Raw genomic sequence first — 27,467 nt, forward strand, 5'->3', positions numbered from 1 at the left:
AGCATATTGACAACTCTAGATGACAGCTCCAAACTCCAGTAAACATTCCCCTCACCAACAACTTTCAGGGCTTTTAAATGGACATATGGATGAGAATGGAATAGTGTAGGTTAGATGGGCTTCAGATTGGTTTCACAAGTGGGTGCAACATCGAGGGATGAAGGGCCTGTACTACGCTGTAGTATTCCATCTTCTATGTTCTATCAGCTTGGCCTGCATTTTATTATTCATCAAGTCTCCAATAACTGTGTGTCTAAAGTTGATTTCTCAAAGTGCACAATAACGAGATTGTGCCTGAACTCGTCTTCAGTGCCATTTATTTTTCAGTTGTGTATTTTTCAAACCCAATGTGTGCTGAATATGAGATGCACGCACAACAGTCTTTAAAATTGCCCATTCCTTCTCAAAATCAACCTTAGGAGTTCCAAAAATATGTCACAATATAACAGAATTTTAAAATCTTACATACATATATATGCAGCATATGTGAATGTTTCAATGTAACATGCATTCTAATTCAACCCCCTGGATATGAACAAGCTTCTTAGAAAAAAAAATTGTTATTATATATTTCATTAAAAATAGGAACAGGATTGTCACATCATAATGTTTTGAAAATAAAGATTAAAGTCTTACCAAATTGCTATCTATAAAGACAGTGGGCCACAATTGATACTCTGAGATTCTAACATTCAAACACTTAGTGTTTTGCCTGTGATTTTTGTCTCTGTAATTTTATCCTGTTTATCATGAATGGTTTAATGGTTCTACTAAAAAAGATGCAGAAAATAATTCAGACTAATCATTATGCATACATAATTTAATGTTCCATGATCTGATTTCAGGGCCAGTATCTCAATGAGACATGTGCTGAAGAGCACCACAAGCATCCTGACAGCCCTGGTTCTTGAGCACAGCTCTGCTCAGTCAACAATCCAGAGATGATTCACTGATTGTGCAGATTATTCACTCATGACAACATTGCTAACTATTTCGAGGTTTATTTTATTACTCTGCAGTGCACTCTTTTATTGGAATTGATGAGTACAATAAATCAAAACAAAGTGAAATAGCAGTTATTGAATTATGAGCAAAATGTTAAGAATCAATCTCCAAATCAGTGTTTGTGTTGTGAATTTTTTTTTATACAACTCAATTGTTCCTTAAGCCCTTCAATACTCAGTTTTAAAAAAAATGATGTCGGTCATTTTATGTCTCTTTACCAACAGCATAGAGGCTTATTTAGCAGTCAGGTATAATATCTGAAAATCTGGAGGACACAGCCCCCCTCCCCACTGCCCTCCCCCCCCAAGTTTTCAATTGAAATTAAGGTTTTTCAATCATGTGTAATGCAAGGCCATAATTCCAAAATGTGCTTGTGTGAGGCAAGGTTCAGAACTGGTACTGTGGACTTGTAAAATTACCTTTATATTGTCAGTACTATAACTCTTTCTGGCAGCTACAGCAGCAGACTGAGATTAACATTATCGAAACGTTCTTGGCACAGAATACATGTCAACACTGTAAAAATGGAGAGAAGTTACCTACAGACATTCTAAACTGTAGGAGAAAACCTTCCATTTCAATATCACGTGGTCTTCTATCACAGTCATCTGGCTGTTGTTCAGATTTTTCTCCGGTTAAGGATTTTACCTGAGGTTTTCAGTTAGCAAGACTGACTCCAATGTACCCATGAAAATCAGCACCAAATATACCATTAGTTACAAAACAATATATAAAAATGTACCTGGAAAAGCCATTAGAACAATGCAAAAATTTGCAGTATATTGGCTTAACTTTAATGAGAAAATATGTTTGTAATGGTCTGTAAGTTTATTTGTAGATGAAGGGTAAATGCTTAGGTCTTTTTGGGGTTTTGCCATTGCAGATCAAGTTGATGCATGAATATTTCTAAATAGGTACAAGCATACAGACCAGAACACATGTCAGGGGTTAAGGCTGGCTACACAGCATGAAAAATATTAGAAATGATGCTTCACATGGATCAGTGCTGGGACCATTTTTGTGCAATACACTATTTACACAAATGATATGATATTGAGAATCCAAAGTACATTTTCAAAATTTGTGAATAACGGTATATTGAGGAGATAGTTAATACTGAGGAAAGTCATGACTCAATGAAGGATAATGAGCAGAACCCTGGCAGAATTGCATGAGAAGTTTGGCAAGGCCTAACTTGAAATCAGGAACATTTTGCTCCCTCTTTTATGCTTTTGAAAAGCACCTTGTTGCATTTCTCTCAAGACATCATTGCTTGTTAAATGCCTTGTTAATGACCCAACTTCCCACATTAATATTCAGATTTCTAGCCAGTATGGAAAATGTACTGCACATTTATTCAACCAAATGGTCATGTGGCAAAGTGGCTGGGAGTCTTGTCCTCAGTCTATTCAAAGATGTTGGGGGGGTGGAGTGTGGTGTTGTGCATCAGAGCATCCTGATCCAGTCAGTCGTGGGCACAAACCAAGGTCATCAGATTGGGATGCACACCATCAGTACATCTGTCCAACTACAGTTGGAGAGTGAACAACATTCTGTCCTGCAGCAGTCAGTCAGCCAGACCTGGTAACCAGAAACACCAGCCAGGGCAGTTGTGTATGTTAGTTGTGGAGTTGCAAAGACAGTTGACGGGTTCTGGTCAGTCAACACAAGTGGTTGCTCAAAATCAGGCAGGCAGAAGTGGGTACTACAGATGCTGGAAATTAGAGTCAAGATGAGAGTGGCGCTGGAAAAGTATAGCAGGTCAGGCAGCATCCGAGGAGAAGGAAAATCAATGTTTCAGGAAAAAGTCCCCTTCATCAGGAATTAGGATGCCTGAAACGTCCAATTTCCTGCTCCTCCAATGCTGCTTGACCTGTTGTGTTTTTCCAGCACCACTCTAATCTTGACGCTGCTTAAAATCAGTCAGAAGTCAGAGATGAAGAAAGTCCATTGGTTGCATCTGTGATTGTTAAGGAGGGTGCTGCAATGGAAGCAGAAGAGGATCATTGTCAACAGGAATGGGGGAGTCAAGGCTGGGGTGTTGCAAAGAAGAAGCATTTGCAGAGGGGAGAACAAGGATGTGAGGGAAGGGGAAACACACATTATATGAAGATATGTGGGAGATCATCGAATTGAACAATAGGCTACAGAGAAGGTGGTTGTTTTGGCAGTATTCAGCATTCTAGACTCCACAGGAAGAGCATAAATGATCAGGGTGAGCACCACTAAAGTGTAATGTCAGGATTTCGAGGGCAAGGAGGACCCATTGGGGGTGAGGTGGAAATGGTTGAGGCAAAAGGGGACCCAGCAACTATGTGATTAGGCAGGAGACAGTGCTAATGGTATCAGCTATGATTAAACAAAGAAAAAACAGAATTTACAGCCCAGGAACAGTCCCTTCAGTCCTCCAAGCCTGAGCCGATCCAAATGTACTGTCTAAACCTGTCGCCCAATTCCCAAGCATCTGTATCCCTCTGCTCCCCACCTCCTCATGCATCTGTCCAGATGCATCTTAAATGAATCTACTGTGCCTGCCTCTACCACCTCTGCTGGCAAGGCGTTCCAGACACTCACCACCCTCTGTGTGAAGTACTTGTTGCGTGTATCCCCCTTAGACTTTCTACCTCTCACTTTGAAAGCATGACGTGTTGTTATTGAATCCTTCACCCTGGGAAAAAGCTTATCGCTATTTATCCTGTCTATACCCTTCATGATTTTATAAACCTCAATTAGGTCCCCCCTCAATCTCCATTTTTCTAATGAAAATAAACCTAACCTACTCAACCTCTCTTCATAGGTAGCACCTTCCATTCCAGCAACATCCTCGTAAATCTTCTCTGCACCCTCTCCAAAGTGTCCACATCCTTTTGGTAATGTGGCGACCAGAACTGTACACAATATTCTAAATGCGGCCGAAGCAATGTCTTGTACAATTTTAACATGACTTGCCAGCTCTTATACTCAATACCCTGTCCAATGAAGGCAAGCATTCTTGACCACTCTATCCACTTGTGCAGCAACTTTCAGGGTACAATGGACCTGCACTCCCAGATCTCTCTGCTCCCAAGGCTCTTCCTTTCATTGTATACTTCGCTTTAGAATTAGGCATCACCTCACATTTGTCTGGATTGAAATCCATCTGCCACTTTTCCGCCCAACTCTCCAGTCTATCTATATCCTCTTGTATTCTTTGACAGTCCCTTATACTTTCTGCTACTCCACCAATCTTTGTGTCATTTGCAAACTTGCTGATTGTACCAACAACGCCCTCTTCCTTCGCGCTTAACGGATATCAGAACCTTAGGATATTTCAATGGAAAATACACAAATTCCAGTTACATTTCAATCTAAGGTATTTATTTACATAAATGTAATGAATGCGAGGCAAAAATTTTTATGCATCAAATGCTGGTCAAAGATGGTTCGTACCATATTATTGGTGTGGGCCAAATCAACATTGTCAATTCAGTGAAGCGGCTATTAGTAGGAATCACTTAAAAGGAACCCAATGCTGGAAAAAGCACCCTGTTATTTGTGAAATTTCCAAGGGTACTTTGGGACAGGGGAAACATTGCTGCATCATATGTTATGTAAGCATGATAATGCCTCTAATGAATGAAATGGAAAGTGGAACGATTGAAGTGGTCCTGGGATGGGAAGGGGATCTGAGTAAGTATGCTCTTTTGGATATTATGTATGAGTCACTTAGCCAGTGCTGTCAGTGCACAGGCTGCATCAAGGACCATGGTGGAAAAGATGATAGGTCTGCAGAAGGTCCATTTCCACAGCTTGTATCTGACCGTGCTCCTCGCCACTATCATCCTGACAGAGTATGCCACATCATCACGGCATGCCGTTTGCTGCACAATTGGAGCAGGCAGCAAGACAATATGATAAATGCAGAGCAACTGAAGGAATGGGAGCTGCCTTTTGAAGGGAAGCATGAGGACATTGAGGAGGAAGAAGCCTTCCTTATCATTGACAAAGATCAGCTGCTTTTCATCCCCACAGGTCTTCAGGACCTGATCAGTGCCCAGCTCTAATAGATCCAACTGAACGCTGAAAAACACCATGGATTGTCAAGGTCAAAATGCCAGCATTTGCTACAGGTGAAATGTAGCTTGGATTTGTTTCCTTTGTGTTCCCTTTCACTGGCTGTCAGTAAAAGTTCATGTTTGGACTTGTCCAAACATATTGACTGTATGTGATTTCCCCAACTGGGCAATGACATGATAGAGGAAGCAAACACAGGAATTGTTAGAAAAACTCAGAAGTCTGGCAGCTTCTGTGGAGAGAAATCAGAATTAACATTTCAAGTCCAGTGACCCTTGCTTAGGACTAGGTAGAGGTGTCAGGTCAGACAGGATATAAGTGTCCACCGGCATTAGGAGAAAAAAATGTAGCAGATCTCAAAGAGGGTCTTCAGATGGGATCTATCTCGGAACAGTTAAAGGGTGTGGTATGGGTTTAAATGATTAGATTAGATTACTTACAATGTGGAAACAGGTCTTTCGGCCCAACAAGTCCACACCAACCCTCCGAAGCGCAACCCACCCCCCTACATTTATCCCTTCACCTAACTCTATGAGCAATTTAGCATGGCCAAATCACCTAACCTGCACATTTTTGGACTGTGGGAGGAAACCAGAGCACCCGGAGGAAACCCACGCCGGCACGGTGGCACGGCGGCACGGTGGCACAGTGGTTAGCACTGCAAACTCCACACAGTCAGTCGCCTGAGGTGGGAATTGAACCCGGTCTCTGGCACTGTGAGGCAGCAGTGCTTGCCACTGTGCCGCCAACCATGACTAAGTTGAAAAGTCATGTTTACTATTTATCCATGGGATGTGCATATTGCTGGCTATGTCAGCATTAATTTCCATTATTTATTACCCAGAGGATAGTTAAAATTCAACCAAATGTGTATCTGGTATAAAATGTAAAACAGTCTAATAAGGACAGCAGATCTTCATCCCACTTGAATGAACCAGATGGGCTTTTGCAATTATCAACAGTGGCTACATGGTCACCATGAGACCAACTGCTGATTTGAGAATTTTAACATTCAAATTTCACCATCTGTCATGATGGGATTTGAGCACAGGTCTCATAGAACATTAGTGTAGTATTCTGGATTACTAGTCCAGTGACATTACCTCAACACCACCACCCTCATAACTGAAAGCATCAGCCATGCTGGCTTCTAATGGTGTACAGCATGTCTTTGTTGCTGAAGTGCTAATACATTGACAATGAGGGACAGTGCTCAGTTGCCACTCTTGTTCCGGCACACAGAGACCTCTCAAAGAATGTGCGGGTGTAAGGGATGCTGTTCTTTCAGCAAATACCTGCTGATGGTGAGTAGTTCTGGGAATGGCATGTGGTAAGATCGCAAGAATTTGATATGAGGTACACCAAGGGTTGGTGTAGATAGTTAATGAGGCATTTTTCAAAAAATATTAGATGAGAAATCTTGCTAGGTAACATGGCAAGGATCCATCATACTTTACCAATAGCAGTAAGATTTAACCTCACAGATATAAACTTGAAGAATAGATTTGAGATTGTTAGTGAAGTTCAGGCTCATGTAGACTGGAGTCAACAGGAATTGGAGGGAAATCTCTCTTCTGATTGGAGTCACACCTGGCATGGTAGCTCAGTGGTCAGCACTCCTGCCTCACAACACCAGGGACCCGGGTTTGATTGCAGCGTTGGGTGACTGACTATGTGGAGTTTGCACATTCTCCCAGTGTCTGCATGGGCTTCCTCAGGGTGCTTCAGTTTCCTCCTGCAAACCAAAGATGTGCATGTTAGGGGAATTGGCCATGCTAACTTGTCCATAATGTTCAGGGATGTGTAGTTAGGTATATTAGTCAGGGGTAAATGTAGAATAATAAGGTAAGAGAATGAGTCCAGGTGGGTTTCTCTTCAGAGGGTCACTGTGGACTTGATGGGCCGAATAGCCTATTTCCACACTGTAGGGATTCTGTGTAGGGTGAAGATGGTTGTGGAGGATGGGGGTCAGTCGTCTCAGCTCCATGGCATTGTAGATTGACCTATTACACATAGATTGCACTGGTTCATGAAGATAGCACACTACCACCTTATCAAGGGCACCTAGGGCCAGATGATACATGCTGGCCCAGCCGGCAATGCCCACATACCATGAATGGATTTAAAAAAGACTGCAGATAACTGTGAGGAGTATCTTCTTCACAGATAGGTAATACAGAATTTTCACAGAAAATTCAAATTGGATTTGGAGATGGGTGAGGTGGACAATTACCCAAATAGAAATAAGACTCAAATTCCAATTCATCTCAGCATTTTACAGCTTCTCAATAGTGAGTTGCAAATACGGCAGCAATCCCCCAACCCCTGGTGAGTCTGGCAGGAAGCCAAATGAAGCACTTAAAAAGGCAATTAGGAGTCATTATATGCATGAATTGACTCTTTCCCACTAGTGAAAGAGTTACCATGCTGTGTCTGCAACCTGGCAGGTTTGAAAAGGTGATTGTTTAGCAGGAAGAACTGACCTTCAGAGGAGGAATATAAAAGGCTGAAAGTGTTAAATTTGAGATCAGCCCCAATGAATTCCTTGTGCACACAAAAACACCTCGTTCAATCAAACACTCTTAAGTATGCATGAGGACAACAACTCAGTATTAGTTATTTAATCTGCCACATTTTTATGAGATGCATTATTTTATCACCTTTTCCTCTGCTATCAGTCCACATTTTTTGCATTTGGTTGTGCTATAATTTCAATGAAAATATCAATAAATATCAGTGTTCAAATTATATCATTTGATTTTAAATATCTGGAATTTTAATAGATTAAAAATGCTTTGACAAAAATGACCCTTGACCTAAGGTGGTCACTGCCATCATCTGTACAGTCCAAATAATCTACATGGAATGTACAAAACTGGCTGAGTCAGAATTACTACTTTAATCAAGAGACATTAAATGTCAGTGAAGTGTCAAGAAATACATATGTCTTGTTTTACTTGCACATGCATGATAGATTCAAACCTTGAGGGAAGAAGGTTTGCCATCAGCAACCAAATTGAAATGAAGCAACAATACAGAATCGAGGAGATGCAAAGGAACTGTAAACCAACTACAGTACAGCAAAGGAAAGAGAATACAACATGGACAGATAACAGTAAAGATACTGAAAGCTCCTCTTTTCCTTTCTCTCTCAAACTCAGGAACCAGCATCAATCAAACTTCAACTTAAAAAAAGAAACACCATTTAGATAAAAAAGGTCATCTGCAAGTGTCGCCAATCCTGATGAAATAGGACAATTATGAAATTGCTCAGATTCACTTTCACTCTTGTAACTCAAGGGTTAATGAGAACTTTAAACTACAACTGCCTTTATCTTTCTATGTTGTCAACTTTCCAACCGGATCCTTCTGCCCACCACCATTCAGTTCGGTTTGGTTGGGGGGTGTTAGCAGATAATAGATTTCCTCTTTCCTTCATGAAACAGAATTTAGTTCCTTCATTTTGATCTAGTTAATTAAGTTTCAACTGAAGTGTGAAAGCAATAAAAATACTTGTTACAATGAACTAAGAGGGGATTAAAAAGAGGAGATGAGCACCTCTCCTCACCTGGTTGTTGTTGTGATAATGATAATGGTCTCAAATCAATTAAAAACCAGAGATTGATTAACTCCCCAGCGTCATAAAAATCACCATTTCTGGGCTTAGAATCATAGACCCCCCAAGAGTGTGGGAGCAGACCATCAAATCCATACCAACTCTTCAAAGAGCATCTACCCCAACCTATCCTTGTAACCGTATATTTCTCATAGCTAATTGATCTGACCTGCACCTCTCTGGACAACTATGGGCAATTTAGCATGGCCAATCCATTTACCCTGCACATAATTGGACTATGGGAGGAAGGCAGAGCACACAGATAGTCACCTGAGGCTGGAATCAAACCTGGGTTCCTGGTGTTGTGAAGCAGCAGTATGAACCACTGAACCAATGTGCAGTTCTTAGTGGTTCTTGTTCTGGACGAAAGGCATGTTCTTTGTCAACAATTGTCTAAGTGATGAAGATTTATGAGTGATATTTGAAGATGTATTGCAACAAAACATTAAAGTGACTGAGACATCTTCAATGAGCATCTTTGTCTTGAGGAGTTGGTGTAGCTTTTATGTTCTCTATTCTGACGTGGATCAGGAGCAAGAATACACTGGAATAAATGGGTCAAAATAAAGGGAATCTATGATGTTTCAGGCTGTTGAAGATCAATCATTTGATGCATGCAGGTTGCATCATTAAGTGCATTTTGTTCTTCCTACCATGGCAATGATCTTACAGATTTATCCTCATACAGTGGACATAATGAGCTCCATGTATGCTTGAAAGAAATCTGGACTAATAAATAGATGAAAGGGTGCTGTTGAAAACTGTATTGTCTAAATAGATTATGGAATGTTGTGAGCTCTTGGGGATCCTCTGCAAGATACATTGACTAATAACCATGTTTGACATCATCTTTCAAGAAGGAAGTGTTACTTGCAAGTGTGGGATTTAGGTCTTTGAAACTGGGTACTTTTTAAGGACACCACTTCAAAGCTGCATTTTGTTGTCATGGACCAGAGCATTTTCTCAAAGATTCATCCACCCTTTGACTCATGATATGAGCTGTACCATTTCTATGTGTTCCTGTACTCTTTGTAAGATTCCATCTCACTGCATCATATTTACCTTGAACTTTACTTAGTCTTTCAACTGGGCATTGGAAATTGACCATATAATTTCATTCTTCTTCAAGCACAAGGGATTGACCTACACCACATTTTACTGAAGTGTAATTTTTGTCACGTTTCATGGAGAGTTTCTCTTTGTTTTCTCTTGGTAGCACTGTAAACTTGTCTCATTAACTACATAATAAGAATCATCGAGTCAGAGAGGTCTACAGCACAGTAAAAGGTCCATCAACCCATCGAGTCTGTGCCAGTGAAAAACAATCATCTAATTATTCTAATTGCATTTTCCAGGGCTTGGCCCATGGCCTTGTGTGTATTTGCATCACAAGTGGTACATCTAAATACTTAAATGTTCTAAGGCTCTCAGCCTGTACTAACCTTACAGACAGTGAGTTCCAGTTTCCCTCCACCCTCTAGGTGATAAAGCTTTTTCTCACATCACATCTGAAAACTTTCTCCCCCTTACTTTAATTCAATACTTCCTGTTATTGATCCTTCTACAAAAGGGAAAAGTTCTTTCCTCTCTACCTAGTTTATGCCCCTCATAATTCAATATATATCAATCATGTCCCCCCCTCCATCTCCTCTACTATAAGGAAAAAAATCCCAGACTATCCAACTGCTTTTCAAAACTAAAACTCTCCACCCAGCAACATCCTGGTAAATCTCCCTGGCATCCTCTCCAGTGCTAACACATCTCTCCCAGAACTGCACATAATACTACAGCTATGGCTGAATCAACTTTTTAATACAATTTCATCATATGTTCCCTGCTCTTAAACTCTGTGCCTTCGCTAGTAAAGACAAATATGCCATATGCCTTCTTAACCACTTTATCTATGTGTCGTGCAATCTTAAGGGACTGGAGGAAATGCATAGCAGGTCCTCACTGACCCTTGGTGCTGCCCGGGGTCCTTCCATTCATTATGTATTGCCTTGCCTTGTTTGACCTGTCCAAGTGCATCACCACAACTTATTCAGGTTGAATTCTATTTGCCAGTAATCTGCTCATTTGACTAGCCCAATTTTATCCTCCCTTAAGCTAGGGCTACCCTCCCCATTATTTCCCACCCCACCAATTTTAATGTTATCTGCAAACTTACTGATCATCCCCTCCTACATTTTTAGGGTGGCACGGTGGCTCAATGGTTAGCACTGCTGCCTCACAATGTCAGGGACTTGTGTTCAATCCAAATCTTGGGCAAATGGCTGTGTGGAGCCTTGGGCAAATGGCACATTCACATCGTGTCTGCATGGGTTTTCTTTGGGTGCTCCATTTTCCTCTCACAGTCCAAAGAAGTGCAGGTTAGGTAGATTGGCCATGGTACATTGTCTGTTGTGTTCAGGTATATGTAGACTCGGTCAATTAGCTGTGATAAATGTGAGGTTACAGGGATAGCATAGGGGGCTGGGGCTGGGGCTGGTTCTGGGGAAGCTGTTTGGAGGGTTGGTGTAGATTTGATGGGCAGAATGGTCTCTTTCTGAACTATAGGGATTTTGAATCATTCTTTATACAACACAAACAGCAATAGCCCCAACACACACTCTTGTGGAATCACACTTGGACACAGACTTCCAGTCACAAATATACCCCTCAACTATCATCTTCTGCTTCCTGCTAATCACCAAGTGCTGGATCCAACTAGCCAAATTTCCTTTGATCCCATGAGCTCTTAGATTTGCTACTTGTCTCCCATGAAGAACCTTATCAAAAGACTTGTTGAAGTTCAGGTTGACCAAATCAAAAGCATTGTCCTCATCTACACACCTGATCACCTCTTTGAAAAATTCAATGAAGGCATGATCTCTTCTTAACAAAACTGTGCTGACTGTTCTTGATTAATCCCTGCCTCTCCAAGTGTAGATTAATTAAGTCCCTCAGAATTTCTTCCAATAGTTCCCCACCACTGAAGTTAAACTGACTGGCCTGTTATTTCTTGGTTTATCCCTTGCTCCCCTCTTGAATAATGGTACCATATTAATTGTCCTCCAATTATCTGGCACCTCTCCAATGGCCAGAGAGGAATTGAAAATTATTGCCAGCATCATGTACCCCCTTTCTTGCCATACTCAGCAGCCTGAGATAAATTTCATCCTACCCTGGTGATTTATCTACTTTTATGCTGGCAAGATCATTTAGAACTTCCTCTCTATCTATACTAATTTCTATAAGTATATCAGAGTCCTTCTTCCTGCTGCCTGTGCCCACACCATCCCCTTCACTAGTGAACACAGACTAAAAATATTCATTTAGAACACTACCTATGCACAAATTATCACTGTGGTCCTTAATGGACAGTACTCTTTCCTCAGCTAATCTTTTACACTTAACATACTTGTAAATTTACTCAGGGTTTTCCTTCATCTTACCTGCAATTATTCATTCTTTCTCCCAATTCACTCTCCTGATTTCCTTTTTTAAGGTTCCCAGGCATATTCAGTACATCTCCAGCACTTCTGCCATTTTGAGTCCCGTTCTGGTTCAGGTCCAATCTGTTGACCTTGTATAGATCCCACGGCTCTCAAAATGGTCCAAGTGTCTCAGAAATTTAAAGGCCTCCTTCCTGTCCAAACTCTCCAGCCATGCATTCATCTCGACTAACTTTTTATTTCTTTACGCACAAGCACGTGGCACCAGAAATAATCTGAATTTTACTACCCTTTGGGATTTTTAAAATCTACTTCCTAGCTCACTAAGTTTTGTTTGCAGGACTTCATCTCTTTCTCGCCTTTCTCATTGGCACAGATATGTACCACAATTTCTGTCTGTTTGCCCTCCTCCTTCAGAATGGCCAACAGCCTATCTGTAATATTCCTGATCCTAATAACAAGGAGACAACATAACATTCTCGAGTCTCTTTAGAAACTGCAAGTATGCCTGTCTGTTCCCCTTACAATTGAACCTCCTATCACTGTAGCCCTGTCATTCTTCCTCAGATCATCTTGTGCAGCAGACTCACCCATGGTGTCATGAAATTGCCTCACATTCTTTTCCTCTGCACAGATATCTCCTTCCAACAATATCCGTAATGGCATATCTGTCAGAATAGGAGATTCACCACTTGTTTTCCACAACCCCTCCGGTGGCCCTCCCTGCCTTTTCTGCCTATCCTGTCCTCACCTGCGGTATAACCACCTCACTGAGCATGTAATCCACGACATGCTCAACATCGCAGATTCTCAATGTGAATTCAGCTACAAAATGTGGTTAAACAATAATTGCAACTGGACACACTCTCTACACACATGGTCACCAGAGACAACTGAATCTTCCATGATTTTCCACACAGCACAGGAGGAGCATATCTTAAGTGAAAGTTGTAGAGTCATGGAGATGTGAAGCTCAGAAACAGACAATTCATCCATGCTGACCAGATATCTTAAATTAATCTCGCCCCATTTGCCTGCATTTGGCCCATATCCCTATAAATGCTTGCTATTTGTATACATATGGGCAGCACAGTGGCTCAGTGGTTAACAGCGCTCCCTCACACCGCCAGGGACCCAGGTTCGATTCCTGCCTTGAGTGACTGTTTGTGTGGAGTTTTCACGTTCTCCATGTGTCTGCGTGGGTTTCCTCCAGGTGCTCTGGTTTCCTCCCACAATCCAAAGATGCGCAGGTCAGGTGAATTAACCATGCTAAATTGCCCATATTGTTTTGTGCATTAGTCAGGGGTAAATATAGGATAGGGGAATAGATCTGGGTGGGTTACTCTTCAGAGGATCGGTGTGGACTTGTTGGGTCGAAGGGCCTGTTTCCATACTGTAGGGAATTTAATCTAATCTACTCATTCAAAAGCCTATTATATGTTGTTATTATACCAGCTTCCACCACTATAAATTATTTGGATGCGAACATAGGAGGTATAATTAGTAAGTTTGCAGATGACACCAAAATTGGAGGTGTAATGTATAACGAAGATGATTAACTAGGAGTTCAGCAGGATCTTGATCAGATGGGCAAATGGACTGAGAAGTGGCAGATGGAGTTTAATTTAGATAAATGCGAGATGTTGCATTTTGGGAAAGCAAATCTTAGCAGGACTTATACACTTCATGATAAGTTCCTAGGGAGTGTTGCTGAAAAAGAGACCTTGGAGTGCAAGTTTGTAGTTCCTTGAAAGTAGAGTCGCAGGGAGATAGGATAGTGAAGAATAAATTTGATATGCATTCCTTTATTGGTCAGAGTATTGAGAACAGGAGTTGGGAAGTCATGCTGCGGCTGTACTGGACATTGGTTAGGTCACTTTTGGAGTATTGCATGCAATTCTGGTCTCCTTCCTATTTGAAGGGTGTTGTGAAACTTGAAAGGGTTCAGAAAATATTTACAAGGATGTTGCCAAGGTTGGAGGAATTGAGCTATAGGGAGAGGCTGAATAGGATGGAGCTGTTTTCCCTGTAGCGTCGGAGGCTGAAGGATGACCTTATAGAGGTTTATAAAATCATGAGAGGCAAGGATAGGATAAATAGACAAGGTCTTTTCCTGGGGGTGGGGAATCCAGAACTAGAGAGCATAGGTTTAGGGACAGAGGGGAAAGATATAAAAGGGACCTAAGGGGCAATTATTTCACACAAAGAGTGGTGCATATATGGTATAAGCTGCCAGAGGCAGTCGTGGAGGCTGGTACAATTACAGCATTTCAAAGGCATCTGGATGGGTTTAGATGGATATAGGCCGGATGCTGGCAAATGGGCTTAGATTAGGTTAGGATATCTGGTCGGCATGGATGAGTTGGACCAAAGGGTCTGTTTCCGTGCTGTACATCTCTATGATTATGACTTCCTCTGGCCGCTCATTCCATACACGCACAACCCTCTGCGTGAAAAGGTTGCCCCTTACGTCTCTTTTAAGTCTTTCTCCTCTGACCTTAAACCTATGACCTCTAGTTTTGGACTCCCCAATCTGGGGAAAAGACCTTGACTATTCACCTTATCCATACCCCCCATGATTTTCAAAATCTGTATAAGGTCATTCCTCAGCCTTTGATGCTTCAGGGAAAATAGCCCCAGCCTTTTCAGCCTCTCTCCATAGCACAAGCCCTCCAACCCTAGCAACATTGTTGCATATCTTTTCTGAGTCTTTTCAAGTTTCACATCATCCTTCCTATAGGACGGAGATCGGAATTGCACATAGTGTTCCAAAAGTGGCCTAACCAATGTTCTGTAGCATGACCTCCCAACTCCTACACTCAATGTACTGACCAATAAAGGTAAACATACCAAACTCTTTCTTCAGTATCCTGTCGAACTGTGGCTCCACTTTCAAGGAACAATGAACCTGCACTCTAAGGTCTCTTAACACTCCCCAGGACCATTAAATGTATGAGTCCTGCACTGATTTGTCTTTCTAAAACGCAACACTCACATTTATGTAATTTAGGTTTCATCTGCCACCCCTTGGCCCATTGGCCCATCTAATCAAGATCTTGTTCTAATCTGAGGTAACTCTCTTTGCTGTCCACTACACCTCCAATTTTAGTGTCATCTGCAAATTTACCAAACATACCTCCTAAATTCAGATTAAAATTGCTTATTTAAATGACAAAGAGCAGTGGACCCAGCACCAATCCTTGTGACACATCACTGGTCACAGTTCTCCAGTCTAAACAGCAACCATCCACAACCACCCTCTGTCTTCTAAGTTCGAACCAGTTCTGTATCCAAGTGGCTAGCTCTCCTGTACTCCATGTGATCTAACCTTGCTAACCAGTCTACCATGAGGAATCTTGTTGAACACGTTACTGAAATCCATATAGTTCCCTGGATTTTCCTTATACCTTTCTTAAATATTGGCACCACATAAGCCAACCTCCAGTCTTCCAGCCCTTCACCTGTGGTGCAAATATCTCAGCAAGGGACTTAGCAACTGTTTCCCTAGCTTCCCACAGAGTTCTAGGGTACATCTGATCAGGTTCTGGGGATTTATCCACCTTCATGCATTTTCTGTAATATGGACATTTTTCAAGATGTCATTGTTTGGTTCTCCATGTTCGCTATTTTCCATATTCTTCTCCACTGTAAACACTGATGCAAAATACTCATTTAGTACCTCCCCCAACTACTGCAGTTCCACACAGAGGCAGCCTCCCGGTAAGAAGCTTTATTCTCTCCCTAGTTACCCTTTTGTCCTCACTGTATTTGTAGAACCCCTTTAGATTTCCCTTAACCTTATTTGCCAAAGCTATTTCATAGCCCCTTTTTGCCCTCCTGAATTCCCTCTGCAGTATACTCCTACTGCCTTTATACTCTTCTCATCTCTGCTGTCTTCCATATGCTATAGCATCCCTTAAACCCTTAGATTAGATTACATTACATTACAGTGTGGAAACAGGCCCTTCGGCCCAACATGTCCACACCGACCCGCCGAAGCGCAACTCACCCATACCCCTACATTTACCCCTTACCTAACACTACGGGCAATTTAGCATGGCCAATTCACCTGACCTGCACATCTTTGGACTGTGGGAGGAAACCGGAGCAACCGGAGGAAACTCACGCAGACACGGGGAGAACGTGCAAACTCCACACCGTCAGTCGCCTGAGGCGGGATTTGAACCCGGGTCTCAGGCGCTGTGAGGCAGCAGTGCTAACCGCTGTGCCACCGTGCCGCCCACCCACTGTGCCACCGTGCCGCCTACCCACTGTGACACCGTGCCGCCCACCCACTGTGCCACCGTGCCGCCCACCAAGTTCCATCCTTTCTCAAAAAAAACTATTCACGTTCATGTAAGAATACTGTGTCCAAAGCAAAGCAAGGCAGAGATGCTGTGAGTAGCCAAGTCAATGTTAAATTAGTTTGTGCTAAGAGAGCATGTGAGAATCCCTAAGTTGCAGTGTCATTCAATCTGCAAGCCAAAATCTGTCCCTACGTGGAAAGAATTTTCGCAACAGTATTTCAATGAAATGTGTCAGTGCAATCCAAAGTGCAGCCTTCGAGTCCAGACTTGTAATGTAAATGGATCAGTGATGTCCCAAAATGGTTCAGAGAGGGTGGCATTCTTTTGGATGATCTGTGGAAACGGAGTATGTGCAGCCATGCTCCAGAGTGTATTCAAAATGCTGGTGCTGGCTTTCCAAGATGGAATTCCGGAGGAGGGAAGTGGCCAGCTGCCGTCATCAGGTACCCGCTCGGACTTTCAGTTTTGGGAATTCTTGGAATTTTGCTTCTGACTGATTGGTAGGAAAATAGGAAGCTGCATTATAATGAGGTGAAATATAACATTAATCAGGGCAGTAAATCACTAAACTGACATCTCAACCATCCCTCAGAGAATCTCATCTTGACAGATCCACCAGTGAAAGGATCTGCAACTTGTCTGCCAATTTTTTTGTTATTCATTTATAGTATGTGGGTATTGTTGGCTCAGTCAGCAGTTTTGTCCATCCATAATGGCCCAGAGGGCAGTTATTGTTTGAGGTCAACCATATTTCTGGGGAGTCACATGTAGGCCAGACCAGATAAGGACGGCAGTTTCACATTAGGAAACCAAATGGGATTATCCTGACAACAAGCAATGGATTCATGGTCATCATTAGGCTCTTAAATCCAGATTTAAGAAAAAATCAAATTCCATCATCTGCCATGGTGGAATTCGAACCTGTGTCTCCCAAGATATTACCTGGGTCTCGAGATCAATCGTGTAGCAATAATACCACAAGGCCATTGTATCCCCACTATTAATCCTGCATATAAAATTGGTGAATCATTGTAAAACTTACAGAATGCATTTACAGGTTTTGTCATGGCTTCTTTTCTTAAATTTGCAGGAAAAGTATGTTTAAAGTGTCTGTTTCAATCTTAGCCATTATTGGATAGTCATCAGCTTGCTCTAAACTGATTATTTGAATGTGTGCAAATACTTTGGATGTGGGATTGCTTTAATCATTTTCACGAGATTCACAATGTGAAATATGTTTAAAATCTGTCTCACCATCAACTTTTAGGTTACTGAAAAACTCACGTATATACCACTGGTGGGACACCAGGTGGTCTTTATTATGGCTGGACCATACTCCTTGTTTGTGGATTGAATGCTGTTAGTACATGGTTCTTTGTAGCTTCATCAGCACTTTCTTAATTCTCTGTCTGTGCTAATTTTCTTTTTTGCTACATACCTCACAAAACGATTTGAAAGATCAACATTTCCTTGGCGCACTCAGAAGGCCATGCCTTCCAAATATCTCACTACATTTATTGTTCAAATGAGTTGGGTTTGTATTTAGGACTTGTAAGTTTTATTGGCTTGGGTGATTTGCTTCAAACTTGTATCTATCCTTCAGCAACTCTTTGATGTTTTAAGACTTTGGTTTCTCTATCAAATCTATCTGGAAGGCTTCCATGGGGTTGATGCCATGACGAACTCAGCAATTCTTTTGCGAGTTCACCATCTGAAAAATCATATAATGAGTCTTTCTCTCTTCATCTGTTCATAACATTGTTTATGGATTCTGTAGACTTCTGGCAAAATGACATAAATTCTAGTCAATGGATACAAAAGTTTAGTCTGACTCTGAATTAGTCTTCTAAAGTAGTTCATGTCTTTTTGAGGATCTTTTACACATCAGTATTAATAACTAAAGAAAAGCAAAATACTGTGGAAGCTGGAAATCTGAAACAAACAGGGGATGCAGGAGAATCTCAGCCGGTCTGACAGCATCTGATGAGAGAGAAACACAGCTACTGTTTGAATTTCAGTATGACTCTTCTTCAGATGCAAAGGAGTTGAAAAACATTTTTACTAAGGCAAAGAGAAGGGACAAGGATTGCTTGTGCAGAGGCTCATTGCAAAAGACAGAAATGATTGTTAACGATGATGAAAGAGAAAAAGAATGTAAAATGGGTATGAATTAATGTTTGAAAGGGAGTGAATGTGACCTCTTTACTAAGAGGGAAGTAAGTAAGTCATAAGCAAGACAGGTTCTGGGAGGGAGGACAGACTGTGGGAAAAATGGAAAACAGAAAAATGCAGTTAGCTTCTGAAGTCATGGAATTCAATGTTGAGGCTTTAAATCTATTAGGTACCAAAGCTAGGCTTGCTTTTCTGCACCTGACAAATCTGAATCCAAAAACCAGAGACTTCTGAATGCAGTTTAAAACATTCTCTGAAGAGATTTGTTGGGTCCCAATTTGCAATAGAGAATTTTTGTGAATATTTTGATAACATGCCTTTGACCTTCTCTTACTTGCTAGCAACGTCCCCAGTCACTTGTTATTCTGAAATGGTCTCTCAATAAGGATTGATTTGCTTAGCAACAACCCAAGCGCTCAAAACTCACCAATGTTATAATGAACATATACGTCCAAGTTTGTAAGGTTTGCTTTTCCATCAATTTTGCAAAGTTTAATGATGTTGATCATATATTTTGCCTGCAGATTAACATGCATGATGCTTGCTTGGACATGTTAGACATCATCAGCATGATATTTTCCACTACAGTTCAACATTTCATGTTGATACATTCACTCATATGCTTATATGCTCATGACTATGTGGACAAATTCTGCTTCATCTCCATTTCCAAGTTTACTGATGACACCACCGTGCTGGGTCAGATCTAAAATAATGATGAGATAGACAGCTTAATGGCATGGCGCACAGACAACAATTTTTTCCCTCAATGTCAACAAAATGAAACAGCTGGTCATCAACTTCAGGAAGCAGAGTAGAGTATGGTACGTGACAATAATAAATCAAATCAAATCAAAATAATAAAGGTCTAATAATCTATCACACATGTTAGATTGATTAACGCAGTGGATAAGTTAATTTTAAAGAAGTATTTAAACTATCAATCAGACTTTACAGCTAGCTACCTTATATCTGTGTGTGAAGCTTACATACCCAAGCAGCCTAAGAGCCAGGAATGGTGGTGTTACACACACACAACATGGATGTGTGTTAAATGTTAGGAAGGGATTTCCAGGATTTTGACACAGCAATAGTGAATTAATGGCAGGATATCTCAACGTAAGAATGTATGTGGCTTCAGGAGTGGGGGATCATATAGATTTTCCCATGCATCGGCCACTTTTGTCCTTCTTTGTGATAAAGGTCAGGGGTTTTGAAGATGGTAGCAGAAGAGCTTGACTGCTTTATTTTTTATTCACTCCAGGGATGTGGGCATCGCTGACTGGCCAACATTTATTGCCGATACCTAGTTGGCCTTGAAGAGGTGGTGGTGAGCTGGCAACTTGAACCATTGCAGTTCACTTGCTGTAGGTTGACCAACAATGCTATCAGAGAGGGAATTCCAGGATTTTGACCCAGTGACAGTGAAGAAATGGTCATATATTTCCAAGTCAGAAAGGGGGGAGAATCTTAAAGTGATGTGCCCATGTATCTACTGCCTTTGTGCTTCTAGATGGAAGTTTTTGGGAGTTTGGAAAGTGCTGATTAAGAGTCTTAGAGTCAAAGAGTGTGGTGCTGGAAATGCAGAGCTGGTCAGGCAGCATCCGAGGAGCAGGAGAGTTGACTTTTCAGGCATAAGCCCTTCATCAGGAATTTTGGGTACGTTTTGCAGTATCACATAGATAATAATGCTGCTGCTGTGGCATATCAGTAGTGAAGGAAGTGAAAGATCAAGATGCTAGTTGTGGTGTTAATCCTGAGGGCTACTTTATCCTGGATGATGTCAAGCTGCTTGAGTGTTGTTGGAGCTGCACCCATCCAGGCAAGTGGGAAGTATACCATCATGTACCTGACTTCTACCTTACAGGTATCTTAGAAGCGTTGAGAAGAGAAATGGTAAGTTAATCACTGCAGAATTCCTCGCCTTTGATTTGCTGTTGTAGCACAGTATTTATATGTGTAATTCAGTTCAATTTCTAGTCAATCTTAACCTCTACAATGTTTATAGTGTGAGATTCAGCCATGGCAATGAACATCAACAAACAATTAGATTCTCTTTTGGCTAAATGTGTGGCTATTACTCATATTATTATTCAAGGAGAGTGTTTTAGTATTATTGCTGGAATTTTGTTGGAACTCAAGATCTTTGGAATATTCCATGTCTTCAGCCATTTATTGATATCATGTTGGAGTGAAGAATCGGTCATGTAGGAGGCCATAGGTGGAGGCTAAGATGAATCATCCACCTGGCTCTTTTGGCTGAACAGATGAAAATTCTGAATACACATAATTCAGCCTTGCCTTTTACACTGATATGCTGGACTCCCCCATTGTTGAGGAGGAGGATATTGGTGGATTCCTCCCGTTAGTTGTTTAATTGTCCACATCCATTCTTAATTAGATTTCACAGGACTACAAATTGGATCAGTTCGTTGTTACTTCACCCCGTCTACCACATGCTATGTCAGCCTTTGCGGCTGCTCAGTAACTTTGCATTATGAACATATGAATAAGGAACAGCGTAGGCCACTCAGCCCTTCGAGCATGCTCTTCCATTCATTAAGATTATGGCAGGTCTGAGTTTAGACTCAATTCTACATTCTTGCACATCCCAATTATCTTTCAGTTGCTTAGTAAACAAGAATCTATCTACCTCAGCCTTAAAAATATTTAAAGATTCTCTATCTACTGCCTTTTGAGGAAAGGAATTCCAAAGACTCAAACCCCAGAGAGAACAAGTACTTCCTCAACTTTGGTTAAAAGGGGGAGAGCACCTTGTTTTTAAACTATAACCACCTATTTCTAGATTTTCCAACAAGAGGAAACCTAGTTTCCACATATACTTGGTCAAGCCCTCTCAGGATTTTATATGTTCCCATTAATTCACCTCTGATTATTCTAAACTCTGGAGATATAGGGCTAGTCTGTCTAGTCATTAGTTACACGATAATCTGCTCATTTCAGATATTAGTCTCGAGAACCTTCTCTGAAATGTTTCCAATGCATTAGAATTCTTCCATTAAGTACTGTGACTTGGACTGTACACAATATTCCAGCTGTAGTCTTACCAATGTCTTGTATAACTGGAGCATAACCTCTCTGCTCCTGCAGTCATTTCCACTTGTAATAAACCATAACACACTATCAGCTTTCCTGACAACTTACAGCATCTACATGCTATCCTTCTGTGATACATGCACTAGGACACTCAGATCCCTCTGCATCTCAGAGATCTGCAGTCTCTCATCATTTAAATAATATGCTTCTTTGATAAACTTGATGCCAAATTGGGCAATTTCATAATTTCCCCGATTATACTCCGTTTGCCATATCTTTGCCTATGCAGTTAACCCATCTCCATCCCATATTAAGTGCCTTCTGGAAAAGTAACACAATCCCTTTATCTACAGCATAAGTTAATTCTCCAGTGAATAAATTAGTTAAACATAATTTCCTTTTGACAAAACCATGTTGGCTCTGACTGATTACATCGATTGACCTCCATAATCACGAAATACTTCGAGAGGCTGGTCACAGCCCACATCAACTCCAGTCTCCCAGCCTGCCTCCATCCCCTGCAATTTGCCTACCAGTGCAATAGACCCACAGTGGATGGCATATCCCTAGGCTCGCATTTATCTTTGGAACATCTGGATAACAAGGACACCTCAATCAGACTCCTGCTCATCAACTACAGCTCCACCTTCAACACTATTAACTCCCCCAGACTAATCTCAAAACTCCGAGATCTAGCTCTCGGCTCTGGCTTCTGCAATGGGATCTTCAGCTTTCTGACCCACAGACAGTAAGCAGTGAAGATAAACAACTGCACCTCCTCCAAAATAACCCTCAACACTGATACTCCCCAAAGATGCATTCTCAGCCCCTAACTGTACTCCCTGTGCATCCTCAACTCTATAGTCAAATTTGGAATTAATGCCTTCTAAAAGACACCACTGTGGTATGATGAATATCAAACAATGTTGAGTTAGAATACAGAAAAGAGACTGAGGGCTTGTTGTTGTGATGCAATGATAATGACCTCGCTCTCAATGTTGGCAAAACTATAGAAATGATCATTGACTTCAGAAAGAATGTAGCAGAACATGCCCCCATCTACATCAAAGGTTGAGAGGGTGGAGATAATTGACAACCTGTCCTAGACTTCCCATGTAGATGTGACAGTCAAGAAAGCACAACAACGTCTCTTCTTCCTCAGGTGGCTTAGGAAATTTGCATGTCCATAAGAACCTTCACCAACTTCTACAGATGCACCATTGAGAGTATACTTTTAAGTGTGTATCGGCCTGGTATGACAACTGCTCTGCCCAGGACCATAAGAAACTAAAGAAGTTTGTGTGCACAGCCCAGACCATGTTGGAAGCCAACCTTCCAATCATGGACTCCATTTACACTTCATGTTGTTGCGGGAAGGCTGCCAACATCATCAAAGACCCCTCACACCCCGGTAATGATCTCCTCCAACTTCTTCTGTCAGGCAGAAGATCCAGAAGTTTGAACACACGCACCAAGAGGTTCAATAACAGCTTCTTCCCTCCCTTTATTAGACTGATGAATGGGCTTTCTAAATTCAAATAATTGGTCTTGATAATGTTGATCTTGCTTTGTGCATCTCCTGTGTGATGTAACCTGTATGCCTCGCTCTGTCTAAGCACCCTATGTTCTGTATGGCCTTGCTTACTATTATTTGCCGGTACAGCTCTGAAATGAAGATTTTCACTGTACTTAGGTACACGTGACAATAAAACAAACATCATCATGAATTTATCCATGCCTTATTATGACTACTATAATAATAGCTTCTAACTCTTGTAGCTGCGCAACACAATGTCACATATTATAAAACTTTCATCAATGTACATTTTTGGAGATGTTAGCATACTAGTAATGTCACTGACATTATAACCAAGAAGTAGTGAGTTGGATTCAACTTCTACAAGGCAGCTAGTAACATTTAAAGTCAGTTAGTCCATCAGACATATAAAGCTGATTTCAGAAATGGTGACTTTGATTTATTGTTGTAAAAATCCATCTGCTTCACTGTCATCTGTAAAAGAAGGAAATCTGCTATCCTTACCCAGTTCAGCCCACATGTAACTCTGGATCACAGCAGTACAAGTGACTCCTAGTGGCCTAGTAAATAGCCACTTCATTCAGGCACAATTAAGAATGCATGACCTTTTAGTGCTATTGCAACACTTCCCATATTCCATGAAATACAGGAAAAGAAGATATTCACATTATATCAAAATATGTTACATATAGTCAGGTTATCACTTATATTAATAAGTACGTGGTTAATATAGGGAAATACTTCACATAGAAAGTCATCAGCAGCTGGAATAATCTCCCTAATATATCTTCTGAACCAGCCTTGAAATTCTAAACTCCAATAAGTTGCTGAATGTATATGAGGGGCATGGATTTCCATGGAAATTACTTAAAACATTAATTTGTCATTTCCTGCTACAGATACTGATTTATTGGAAATGTATTTTCCAGCATTTTTGGTTTCATTTTCAGATTGCTACATTTGCAGTTTTCTTTTCCTTCTTATTGGAAGACAGAAAGATATCATCCACAATTAATCAAAGCTAACTCAACGTGAAACATTCTGTGCAGTCAAAATCTCATCAATCAAATCTTGTTTTCACAGGTAACAGGGCAGCCTCTTGGGTACCAGACGCACAGCTCTCCACCTGTCAATTTGGTAAACAGGGCACCTTGTTGAGACAGACATCTCAGGTAATAGCTCTGATGCTTTCTTGCAGTAGTCAACTCACATATCTGTCTAAGGAAACAATCAAACCATTTGTTCTGACAGCAGAGTGCCTACAGGCAACTACATAATAACCAGGAATGTAGTTTTTTTTTACCTTGTTCCAGTACAAAGAGACAAACACAGCAGACAAACTCTCCCAGATTGCAATGGCAGGGGCCATTTTTACATTGCAGCAGAATTGGCAAGCTACCAAAGCAATAACAGAAACGTACTGCAAAGATGCTTACGATATGAAACAAGATGCATCATCTGGGTTCATCCCACACTCTATCTCCTTTGTGATAATAAAAAAAAGTTCCATTCTTCCTTAAGCAGCATTAACCTGTTCTCCTGACACAGCTTCATTATTACCTTTACACGAAGGCTTACATGCATCTTATGTGCAAGACATGCTTTTACATTCCTCAGAAACCAGGATAATATAAGAATTGAAGGCTGGACAGTTACAGTACTGGAAGAGACTATTTGGTCTCAAGTCTTTTGAGAAGGCATTCAAGGCTATGGGCCAAGCCCTGGAAAATGGGATTAAAATAGTTAAGTGGCTGTTTTTGACTGGCACAGGCTTGATAAGCCGGAGAGCCTTTTTCTGTGCCATAGATGTCTGTGGCATTATGACGATGACCTCTTCCTTCAAATCTGTCCTCGTAATTCTAGCTTGACCCATGACTATTATCTATTTCAACTTCAATTTTCAATCTGTACCTGGTGCTGGTTTTAATTCATTTCTTCATAAAATATTTTTTGGATCAAGGCCCTATTGCAGCTCTGTCTGCAATAAATTATTCTCACGTTAGAAATTGGGTCCAATTTGTTCTGCTGCTGAGAAGCGATGGTCTTCCATTTCCTTCAGGCTTCATCAACAACTGCCATAACTACTGTGGGAGTGTCATGAGTACATGAAAGAGGTCAATTCTGGGTACGCCTACTTTCTCTTATCAGATACTAAACCCAAGGAGATAGAGATGAAAATGGGGAGTTGCTACAGAGAATATTGAATACTTACTTTACAGAAGCAGACTATTTAGCCTTTTGTACCCTCGGCTGCTCCCTGTAAGAACAAATCAACTAGTTTTACTCATCTGATTCTTCCTTGTAGCCATGTAGCTTCATTCGACACTATCTTTGCCAGATTCTGTACCAGAGCAGTCAAGATTCTAACCAGTCTCAACGTGAAATATATTTGCTAGTGTTGCTTTTGGTTCTTTTGTCAATCACCTTTAATTTGTAACAAATAAAACCTGCAGATCAGAAAGAAAAACAGAAATTGCTGGGAAAACTCAGCAGGCCAGGCAGCATATGTGTAGAGAAAAGAAGAGTTAATATTTCAGGTCCAATGACCCTTCTTCAAAACTGATTGTAACTAGGAGAAAGTTGATATATATATATATATATATATATGCTGAAGAAGGGGTGGGGGTGGGGGGGAACTCAACGATATGTGGAGCTGGAGCCCAGTGAGAGAAACACACAGTTTGCCAGACAAAGGAAAAGGCAAAGTTCAGCCTGGGTGAATCAGTAGCTGCTAATGAGGATTATTAGTAGCCAACAATGGGATGATTATGACTGCGGTCCATGTGATGGCCAGGCCTGGTGTGTGGGGATTGGGGTAACGACATGGAAGAAGGTGCTCAGGACCTAAAATTATAGAATTAGATATTAAGTCCTGAAGGCTCATGGTCCCCAAGTGGAAAATGAGATGTTGTTCTTCCGGCTCACACTGAGCTTCACTGGAGCACTGTAGCAAGCCTGAGATGGAGATGTTAGCTAGGGAACAAGGTGGTGTGTTCTGACCTTATGATGGCCAGAATATCATTGATGAAACAGCTGAAGATGGTTGGGCTGAGGACACTATGCTGAGGAACTCCTACAGAGATATTCTGGAACTGAGGTGACTGACCTCCAACAACCATAACCATCCTTCTATGTGCCAGGTGTGACTCCAACCAGTGAAATTTGCCTCCGATACCCAGTGACTCCAGTTTCACTCAGGCTTCTGGATGTCAAGGGCTCTCAGTCTCACTTGACCAAAAATGCTAAATCTCTCCACAGATGCTGCCAGACCTGCTGAGTTTCACCAGCAACTTTTGTTTTTACACCTTAGATCTGTGTTCCACATCTCTCAATCCTGCCAATGCTTTCTCTTATCTACTTTGTCGGGGTGCCTCATAATCCTTTGATCTTCCTTTGGAGGAAGCAGTAGAAAAAATGGAAAATCACCAACAAGCTCCTTGTAACAAACTTTAACTGCTAATTGGAATGCTTTGAACTACAACAATTCTCTCTAAACAAGTTCTGCACTGACCAAGACCTCTGTGCAGCAATCCTCTAATACTGGAGCCCCATTATAAATTCCTTAGACATTTGTGGAGTGATACAAACAGTGCTGCACTGAGGTACATCCCTCTGGTGACCAAATGACAGACTTGTCACCTTAAACTCAGCAAATGAGGGAACTATTATTTGGCTTCAGGGATTTGCAATCATTAAGTAAATGTAAATGATTTAGAACATCATTATAAAATCTACTTACAACTTGGTCTTCTCAAAGCTGATATCCCTAATCTTAAGAACCATTCTCTACATTAACCATTACTTCACAGTCTTTCTAAAGTGTGAATCCTAGAACTGAGCTAAGCTACTCAAATAAAATTCAATTTCTTTCACTTTTCTCCTTGTCATTTGACCAGATTTTCTTTGTTGTTGTTCTTTTCCATCTTTTAATATTCTTTTCCTGTTACTACTTCATCTAATCCTGCCCCTACCCATCCTGAAAATTAAAATAATATCTTTTTACTTGTTTTTCTTTCCATATCCCACTATTCATTTCAATGGCTGACCAAATGGCGAAGTAAATTTCTCACTGGGCATTGATGAGATGCCAATTAAAGGGAGTTATTGCCTGTTAATTGCCTTATTAATGCCCCAACTAACCTCATTAATATCACGTTTCTTATACTGAAATGGGTGGCACGATGGCACAGTGGTTAGCACTGCTGCCTCACAGCGCCAGAGACCCGGGTTCAATTCCCACCTCAGGCGACTGACTGTGTGGAGTTTGCACATTCTCCCCGTGTCTG

General features: G+C 41.1%; 1 long non-coding RNA gene across 1 annotated transcript in view; it reads right to left on the reverse strand.

The window, feature by feature from the left end:
- The window catches only part of LOC122546637, a 57,176-nt gene extending 32,622 nt beyond the window's left edge, over positions 1-24,554 (reverse strand). The window contains exon 1 of the long non-coding RNA XR_006310785.1: positions 24,485-24,554. This is a non-coding gene — a long non-coding RNA (uncharacterized LOC122546637). The remainder of the gene's footprint in view (positions 1-24,484) is intronic.
- Between the last annotated feature and the right edge of the window lie 2,913 nt (positions 24,555-27,467).

The sequence above is a fragment of the Chiloscyllium plagiosum genome, chromosome 1 (assembly GCF_004010195.1).
Source record: "Chiloscyllium plagiosum isolate BGI_BamShark_2017 chromosome 1, ASM401019v2, whole genome shotgun sequence".
NCBI classification, from domain to species: Eukaryota; Metazoa; Chordata; class Chondrichthyes; order Orectolobiformes; family Hemiscylliidae; genus Chiloscyllium; species Chiloscyllium plagiosum.